The sequence below is a fragment of the Rhineura floridana genome, chromosome 6, assembly GCF_030035675.1.
Source record: "Rhineura floridana isolate rRhiFlo1 chromosome 6, rRhiFlo1.hap2, whole genome shotgun sequence".
NCBI classification, from domain to species: Eukaryota; Metazoa; Chordata; class Lepidosauria; order Squamata; family Rhineuridae; genus Rhineura; species Rhineura floridana.
Window position 1 is genome coordinate 5222939 of NC_084485.1, and position 9365 is coordinate 5232303.

The window sequence follows — 9365 nt, forward strand, 5'->3', positions numbered from 1 at the left end:
GCCAATTCCATTTTTTCCCTCACCCCTCATGGTCTCTCCTCCCCCACCCCCGGGCTCCTCCAGATTGCTTAGAGCTTAGATTATATCACTCTTTATGGAGCATTTGTTCTGAATTGTATACGGAGCAATTACACATCAATGAACATCCATCCTGATTTGAGTGTGGGGTGTTTCTGTCACCACAAAAAGTCTTTGTAAAAAAAAAGAAAAAAAAGAGTGGGTTTCTTGCACCAGGACTACAGAACCATCCAGAATCTATCCTGATTTCTGTGCGGGGTTTTAATAGTCACCTGTTAGTCACCACAAAAAGTCTTTTTTAAAAAAAGAGTGGATTTATTGCACCAGGACTACAGAACCCTTTTTTCCATTTTAATTGCACTGGTATGTGCTTGGATCCCTCCAGGAAAAAATGTCGGCACCCTCTGTCTTTCCCCAAATGACTGCTCCTCTTTTGTTCCTCCTTTGTCCTGACGTGGTTTCTTCGTGTTTTTTGCCCCACTACCCTCCCCGTCATGGGTGCTCTGTTCCCCCCCTTTCCTTGCCCACAAAGGTGAAGCCCCCGCTCCATGTCCAACACCAACATCCATTGAGAGCCCGGCCAGATTCTCTCCTGTGGTCAGCGCAGAATTATTTTTTATTTATTATTATTTATTAATTGCATTTCTAAACCGCCCTCAGCAGACATGGAAACTGGGACTGAATCCTGTTTGGGGGTTTATGTGGGATGGGAGACTTTAGTGAGCCACACAACAGGACTTTGTGGGTGCCAAGGTGCCCATGGGCACCACACTGAAGGACAAAGAGCCTGAGTGGGTATGAGGCAGCTTCTGACACCCTGTGCACAAGTCCCCAGGCTCAACCATCAGCATTGACAGTTGGAAGGATCTCAAGTAGGCCAAGGAACACCTTATTGTAAATATGTCAGGTCAGGTGGGGGAACCCCTGTCACTATTAATTTCTTTCCCCAGAGTCACCAGGGGCTTTTGTGACACCCCAAGTGGGCTGCAGCCAATGGAAATAGCAGGAGCATCACCTCCCCAAGGCCTGGCAATTGTGGGGGCAGGGAAACTTAGCAGTGATTCATTTGATCTCCCATTATCTGTCTTTGAATAAAAAGATACAATGGACACGGCAGGTAGTTGCTTTTAAAAGACATTTATTGAGAAATAAAAGCTGGCTTGTTGAAGCCCTGCCGTTCTCTTCATTCCTTTCACGGGGTGACTCAAGAAAACCTCTCTGGCTTCAGGCATCCCTGGAAGGAAAAAAGCCACAGGAGCAATGAGTCGGATGGCTACTATCCGACAGCCTCACCCCGGCACTTCCTCCGGCTTCCGCCTGGCGACTTCATCCGCTAACTTCCGCCTGCCAACTTCCACAGGCTTCATCTACTCATGAATATCCACCCGTTTCCTTTCACACGTCACTTTCATGCCCTTGCACACACCACTCGCCTCAACCACATCTGAAACCCCACTCGCCCCCCCCCACACACGCCCAGCCAACATCTGTGAAGAACGCCAGCGGACACATCTGCTCCTCTCCCACTCGCCATGCATTCACATCCGTGTCCCGGCTTCACCCACAAATATTCACCGGCTCCTGTTGACGGGCTTCTGCAGGTGAATTTCGACCAGCTTCACTTGCAAACATCGGCCTGCTTCAGCCTTGCGGCATCCACCGGCTTCCAAACGCAGACTGTGCCGGCTTCCACCCACCAACATCTGCCAGCTTCTGCTAGGTCCATCGCTAGACATCAGCAGCTTCCAAACATGGGCATCAGCCACCTTCAAGCCACAATCCGGCTCAGCAAGCGAACTTGCATCCTTGTCACTCCACGGCATTCTGCAGCCGGGTGATCGCCTTCTTCCTTTCGCCCGTTCGCCATCTCCACCACGTGCAGGAAGCTCGGTCACTGCTGAAGGTCACAGCCATTGCCCACTGGGGAGGAGGAAGGGGCTTTTCCGCTGCTCCACTGGCTTTCCCCTTGGCCCACCTTTATAGCCACTCAGCCCCCGTGTCCATTTGTGACATCACAAGCAGTGGCAACAGGTGGGGAGGCCTCCTCACAATCGCTTTTAGGCACTTTGTGGCATGCCCAGTCCTTCCTTAACGCTGTGGCTGGTTGCATCTGCACATGCTTCTCCCCTTCTCCCCGGGTGCCACTTTCGCACCAGCTTTCTGTAGGCCGCCTTGATCTGGCTTTGGGAGGCAGTTTGATGTAACCCAAGGTCATAATGATCATTCTCCATCCAAAAGTAGTTATTGGATTCAGAGACTGTGCGCACATACGCGTGGGAGTCTGGGGGAGGCTAGCCGCCGTGCTAAAATGGGAGGGGGCTTCCTGCTCGCCCCTGCCCCCACTTGCCGCCCACAGGAGGAGGAGGAGGAGGAAACAGCTGCCCCAGCGGCAGCCTCTCCGGCCCCAGCGGGGCTCTGGCTGAGCTACAAAGCGCCCCGCTGCGCCTCCAAGAAGCTTCCCCTGCCGCACTGGGCCTCCCCCTTGCCGCCGCCTCCCCTTCCTCCTCAGCGGGGCCTTCTCAGCCAGAGGGCCGCTCCCCATGCCAGGCGAGACCAGACCCGTCTCCTCCGCCGCCGCCACCGCGCTCAGCCCCGGTGAACAACGGGTAATTTATACTCACTTGTATTTTAACCTGTTTTATTGTTGTACACCGCCCTGAGAGCTTATTGCTAAAGGGCGGTATAAAAGCACAATAAATAAATAAATAAATAAATAAATAAATAAATAATGGCGGCGGCGAGAGAGCGCTCGCGGCTTCGGCAAGCGGTTTGGAAATGGTGGCGGGAGAAGCCGCAGCCAATCAGCGTCGCCGGGCGGTTGCTAGGAGACGGTCGGGAAAGAGGCCTAGCTGCGAGGCTTAAGGCCTTCGCTGAGGCACAGTTTGGGGGCGGGGATTGTTATTGTATCAAAGGAGTGAGCCGGCGAGCTACTGTGTCTGTCTGCCTTGTAGCCCAGTAAATTATACCCAGAGTAGGCCCATTGAAATGAATGGACCCGCATTTGTCCTGTCCAATAATTGCAGTGGGGCTACTCTCGAGTGTGACTAACGTTGCATACAACAAGGGGAGAACCATGCGCCTCACCTGGAACTCCTACGAGGAAAGGTGTGATACGAATGCAGTTGATAAATAAAATGAACCCATTAAGGCAGGTCAGAAGCGAAAGCGGCTTTTGGGGAGCGTGCTTCCTACGGGGGCTGGTGGGCGACGCTGCTCCAGCTGAGTGCCCAATTTGGTCTCCAGAGAGATGCGGGGCCCTGGCTTTCGAAGCAAAGTGCGACAGCTCCGCTGGAAGACTCCAACGATGGTGAGCATTGTTGTCATTGTTTGGCAGAGTTGCCCTGGGTGGCTGTCCTGCTGTATCTTGAATGCCTCCATAATAAGTATGCTGACTCCTTTCTGATATAATAAAACTGATTTATTATATTTGATATAATAAAATTGACATTTCCTCTAGCTATGCTGTCCTTGTTAACCCTTGGGGTGCCAAATTCTTGAGTGAATCCAGGTCTCGGTGTGGAAAGATCCCCAAATTGGGAGTCTGGGCTGCACGTGAGAACTGAAGGCTTGCACACAAACTGCACCCTTGATAACCACGCTGAGCTAGATGGAGCAATGATCTGAAGTAACACAAGTCCATTTCCTATGTTCTAAACCAGTTAGTTTATTTTTTGAAGCCTTATCTGGAAAAGTTGTGCCCTCTGGAGGATTTTCAACATTTGTTGTTGTTATGTGCTTTTAAGTCGATTATGACTTATGGTGACTGTGATGTTCCTATATTAATGTATATATGGTAAGTGTTGGTTGTTTAGAAGATACATGGTAAGTGGAGTGAAAGAGGGGGAGTGAATGGGCAGTAGAATGCGAGATGATTGGCTGAGTGTTTAAAATGGCTGAATGTATAAAAGGAAGAGTGAGAGTGGAATCTGGGGGGGGAAGAGAACTGAGTGGGTTGCTTGGTGGGGTTTAGAGAGTTGTTTGCCAGGAGGGAGGTGGAGTTCGGATTAGTATTGAGTAAAACCATATGCTTATGTGCCTTAAGAAGAAATCTTGTTAATCTTGTTAGCTTTGTTATCTGTAATAAATACTTAATTTGGTTTACCAAAGGCCTGATCCTTGGCTGGGGTTTCACAGATCAGAAGGGAGGGTAAGGTAATGACCAAGGCTGAAGGGGAACTGTAACAAATGGTGGCAGCGGTGAAGAGAATAACAATACCAGTATTCAGAGTCTCTGGGAATACTAGTATTGGGACGTTACTGGTGGTTGCTTAGCAGGGGGATCTGTTGAGATCTGTGCTAGAGCGGGGAGAGAAACCATAAGAGAGAGCGGTCCGGACTGGTGGAGTCCTGGTGGTGCCTAGAGACAGGCAGTAACCACGAGCAGGTAGGAACCTGACAGGGAGAGCCAGGGAAGGACGCATCACATGTGGTGGCAGTAGCGGTGGGATACGAACAACAGAGAATCCAGATACGAACCAAAGAGAGTCCCAAAGACACATGGTGACAAAGGAGACTACGTCACAGGTGTTGGCTGTAGCAGTGAGATACGAATACTAGACAATCCCTAATAGTTGTGTGGCAAACAGAAATAACAAAACAAGGTTACTTGTGAGAGTGACTGGCAAAGAGTGTGTGGCAAAGAGTGAGTGAACTCAAACACCATGGCTGAATACATAAAAATGAAAAGAGAGGAGCTGGTGGAGAAGTGCATAACATTCAATTTACCTCACGAGGGTAAAGGGGTAGATGAATTGAGGGTAGCACTTATAGGATTTGCAACTGCCCAGCAAAAACAACCTGTCAGGGAAGAGACCCCAGAAGGATATTTAAGCAATCCCGCTTATATAGAGTACTTGAGAGAGAAGTTAAGATGGGAGGCTGAGGAAAAAGACAAGCAGAGGGAGTTGGAAGCTGAGAGATTGAGGGTGGAAACTGAGAGAATGAGGATGGAGGCTGAGGAAAAAGACAAACAGAGGGAGTTGGAAACTGAGAAGTTGAGAATGGGGTTTGAGGAGAGGGAGAAGCAACGAGCAGTGGATGCTGAATTACAAGTAGAAAAGTTAAAATTTGAAAGAGAGAAGTTTCATTCTGATGAAACAAGAAAGGACAGAGATGGAGCAAAAATAAAAATTACTCCAAAGGACTTTGCTGTCTATGAGCCTGGTCAAGATCCTCAAATTTACCTCAGCACCTTTGAAAAAGCAGCTCAGTTGTGGGGGCTACCTGAAGATAAATACATGCAGTATTTATCAAACCTGATTAAAGGGGAATTGGCTGAGGTATACCAATATTTCCCCTCAGATAGGCCCGTCACCTATGCTGAATTCAAAGAAGCAGTGTTTAAAAGATTCAGACTGGGGCCTGATTATTTTAGAAAGCTTTTCAGAAACTGCCAGATACAGACAGGGAGGTCTTTCGTGAAGCTGGGGGCAAAACTGATGGACATATTTGGGAAATGGCTGACAAGTGCAAAAGCTCAGTCTGTGGAGGAGGTGAAAAACCTCATGATATTGGATCAATTATACCATCAGTTACCACCAGAAATAAGGCTCCTGGTCAAAGACCGTTCCCCTACATCGGTGCAGGAGGCCGCAGAGATGGCGGATCACTTCGCCTCCAACAGAACTGGCTGGGTGGGGAAAACATCAAGAGATTTTAAACCCAGACCATATAACGCTGGCAGAAGGGATGTGGTACCACAGAGAGTGAGTCCTCCAGTAAAATCTGAAGGGCACAGGACACCCCAGAGTGGATCTGTGTACCCTAAAAGTGAGGAGAAATTATGCTACAAATGTGGTAGACCGGGGCACCTACGTTTTCAATGTGAGGTTGCCAACCCCATTAGTAATCCTGCTCAGACAAGGGCAGTGAAAACAGAGCCCAAGGCTTTAGAAACAGCGAAAAAGGTTCAGTTCTGCCAGATAAACTGGACAGAAGTAACAAACCTTGATTCAAGACTGAGAGAGGAAGTGAGTGTACAAGGGGCAAATTATTGGGCATTGCTTGATACTGGTGCCGCTCAGACATTACTGAGGCCAGATTTAATAAAATCTGAGGTAATATTACCTCAGGAAACTGTGACTATCCAAGGATTGAGGGGTCAACCAGAAAGTTTGCCTGTGGCCCTGGTGGATATGACTTGGAGAGGCCGAGAGGGCCGATATAAAGTAGGCATTAATGCCCAGCAACAAGAACCAGTAATACTGGGAAGGGATGTAATGGGCGCCCAAGGAAAGATCTATGTAGTGACCAGACAGCAAATTGGCAGAGAAAAAGAAGCCATATTAAGGGGGGGCTGAAACAAACAGGGTGGAATCTGTTAACCAGCCTCAGGTCACCATAGCAACCACTAGCAGGCCTGCTGAAGGAGACAAACTGTATAAAGTGGTCTCTGATAATGATGAGGCAGATCAATTCAGGGAAGAGCTGCAAAAAGATATAAGTTTGAAGCAGATAAAGGAACAAGCTCTGACCCAACAGATTCCTTTCACTGACAAACTGAGGAATCAAGTTGTGTGTGAGAATGGGATTTTATATAGACTGTGGATGCCTGCTGAGAGAAAGGATGAATGTGAACCAGTGAAGCAATTGATAGTACCTAGCAAATACAGAACCAGATTGCTAGAGGTAGCCCATGATGTCCCATGTGCAGGACATCTGGGAATAAAAAAGACCAAGAGGAGATTGGCTGCACACGATTATTGGCCAAACATCTCCAAAGATGTAAAACAACATTGTCTATCTTGTGGTATCTGCCAAAAGGTGGGAAAAAGTGGAGTAAAGACTAAGGCACCCTTAAAGCCCCTTCCTATAATTGGACAACCCTTTTATAGAGTGGGAATAGATTTGGTGGGCCCTTTTTCCAAACCCACAAGGCATGGCAAGAAATATCTATTGGTGGTGGTGGATTTTGCCACCAGGTACCCAGACGCAGAAGCACTAAGATCCGTGGAAGCCCCTGTAGTGGCAGAGGCTTTATTAAAAATCTTTATGAGGCTGGGTTTCCCTCATGAAGTGCTGACGGATCAAGGCAGTGTATTCATGGGAGAAGTGATGCAATGTATGTGGAAATGTTGTGGTCTAAAACATCTAAAGACCACTACTTACCATCCCGCCACTAATGGGTTAACAGAGAGATTCAATGGCGTTTTGAAGGGCATGATCAGAAGCTATGTTCAAGATCACCCACAAGACTGGGATGAACGGTTGGGATGCTTCTTGTTTGCATACAGAGAAGTCCCTCAGGAGTCAACAGGCTTCTCACCCTTTGAACTCATGTTCACTAGAAAAGTGAGGGGACCTTTGGAACTATTAAAAAATTCATGGGAAGGAACCCTGGGAGAGTACAAAACATCTGTAGTAGATTTTGTATTGGAATTCCGCAATAAATTAACATCAATGATGGAGGTGGTGGAAAAGAATTTGAGTCAAGCACAGGAGAAGCAACGTTACTGGTATGACAGAACAGCCAGGGAACGTGTGTATGATGTGGGAGATATGGTTATGGCGTTCATACCCAGGAAACATGACAAATTACAGGCTAACTGGGAAAGACCATATACCATCAGAGAAAGGCTTGACACAGTGACGTATGTAATTACCACAGACCAATTAAACAAAAGTAAAGTGGTTCATGTAAATATGTTGAAGCCTTACCATACCAGGGATGCACAGGTGTTGCAAGTTACCTTATTCCCTGAGGGAAGTGGGCCTGAACTTCCAGATTTGGTACAGGAAAGCAAAGACAAAGGAGGGGTAGATCAAGTGGAATGGTCAGAGGAGGTGAAGGAGGAAGTAAAAGAGGAGATTCTGAGAGTTTTGAAAACCTATAGGAATCTCTTTAGCAACAAACCTGGCCGAACCAGTATAGTTATACATTCCATTGATACTGGAGATCATGCCCCAATCAGATCTGTTCCGTACCGTGTGAATGGGAAAGTTTTGAATGAGATCAAAAAGGAGGTGGAAGATATGCTGGAATTAGGAGTGATCAGGGAATCCATCAGTCCCTGGGCCTCAAGTATTGTCCTGGTTCCGAAAAAAGATGGAACGACAAGGTTTTGCATTGATTATCGGCTAATCAATAAAATTACTGTCCCAGATGCGTATCCTATGCCTAGGGTAGACTTAATGTTAGAGTTATTGGGGGCAGCAACCATTATCTCTACACTAGATCTCTGTAAAGGATTTTGGCAAATGGAAGTAGACGAGCAATCCAGAGCCAAAACTGCTTTCAGTACACCAGATGGGTTATATGAGTTTGTGACCTTACCCATGGGACTAAGGAACTCACCAAGTTCATTTCAGAGGCTAATCAATACTGTGTTGCGAGGCATGTCAGATTTTGCAGTGGCCTATATCGATGACGTGGCCATTTTTAGCAAGTCGGTGCCTGAGCATGTCCAACACCTGACAACAGTATTGGAGGCCTTAAGAAAAGCAGGCCTCACAATAAAAGCTAAGAAATGCCAGTTTGGACTAAAGGAAGTAATTTATTTAGGACATAAGGTGGGGAGTGGGAAAATCACCCCCTTATGGAGCAAGGTGGAGGCAATACAAGCGTGGCTGATCCCCTTAACCAAAAAACAAGTAAGGGCATTTCTGGGTGTGGCTGGATTTTATAGGAAGTTTGTGAGAAATTTTGGGGAAATAGCAACCCCCTTGCATGAATTAACAAAGAAGAAGTGTTCTGAGCGTGTGGTATGGACGGATGAATGTCAGAAGGCTTTTGATCTACTGAAGCAAGCCTTGTGCCAAGGACCCATATTAATAGCACCAGACTATGAGAAACCATTCATCGTGGCTACAGATGCGTCGGACCTGGCGCTGGGAGTCGTCTTGCTACAGGAGAGAGAAGGAACCAGACATCCAGTGGCGTACCTGAGTCGCAAGCTGACGCCGAGGGAGAAAAACTATTCGTCGGTCCAGAAGGAGTGCCTAGCGGTCGTGTGGGGACTGAACAAGTTGCGCCCATACGTGTGGGGATGAAGATTCACAGTGACTACGGATCATCGGGCCTTGTTATGGTTGCAGACTATGAAAAACCATAACACTATGCTGCAGATGTGGTCCTGGGCCCTACAGGACTATCAAGTGGACTTCCAGTTCATAAAAGGCAAGGACAATGTACTGGCCGATGGACTTTCCAGGCAAGTGGCTGGGACTGCAGTGATGTGACCAGACAGAGGAACAAAGAAAGACATTTTCCCCATAGAGACTTTTATTTGTTAACGCGACGTATAAATCCTGGAACAGGAATAATACTCTGCTGTTGTTTAAGGGGGGGGGGGGAAATGTGATGTTCCTATATTAATGTATATATGGTAAGTGTTGGTTGTTTAGAAGAT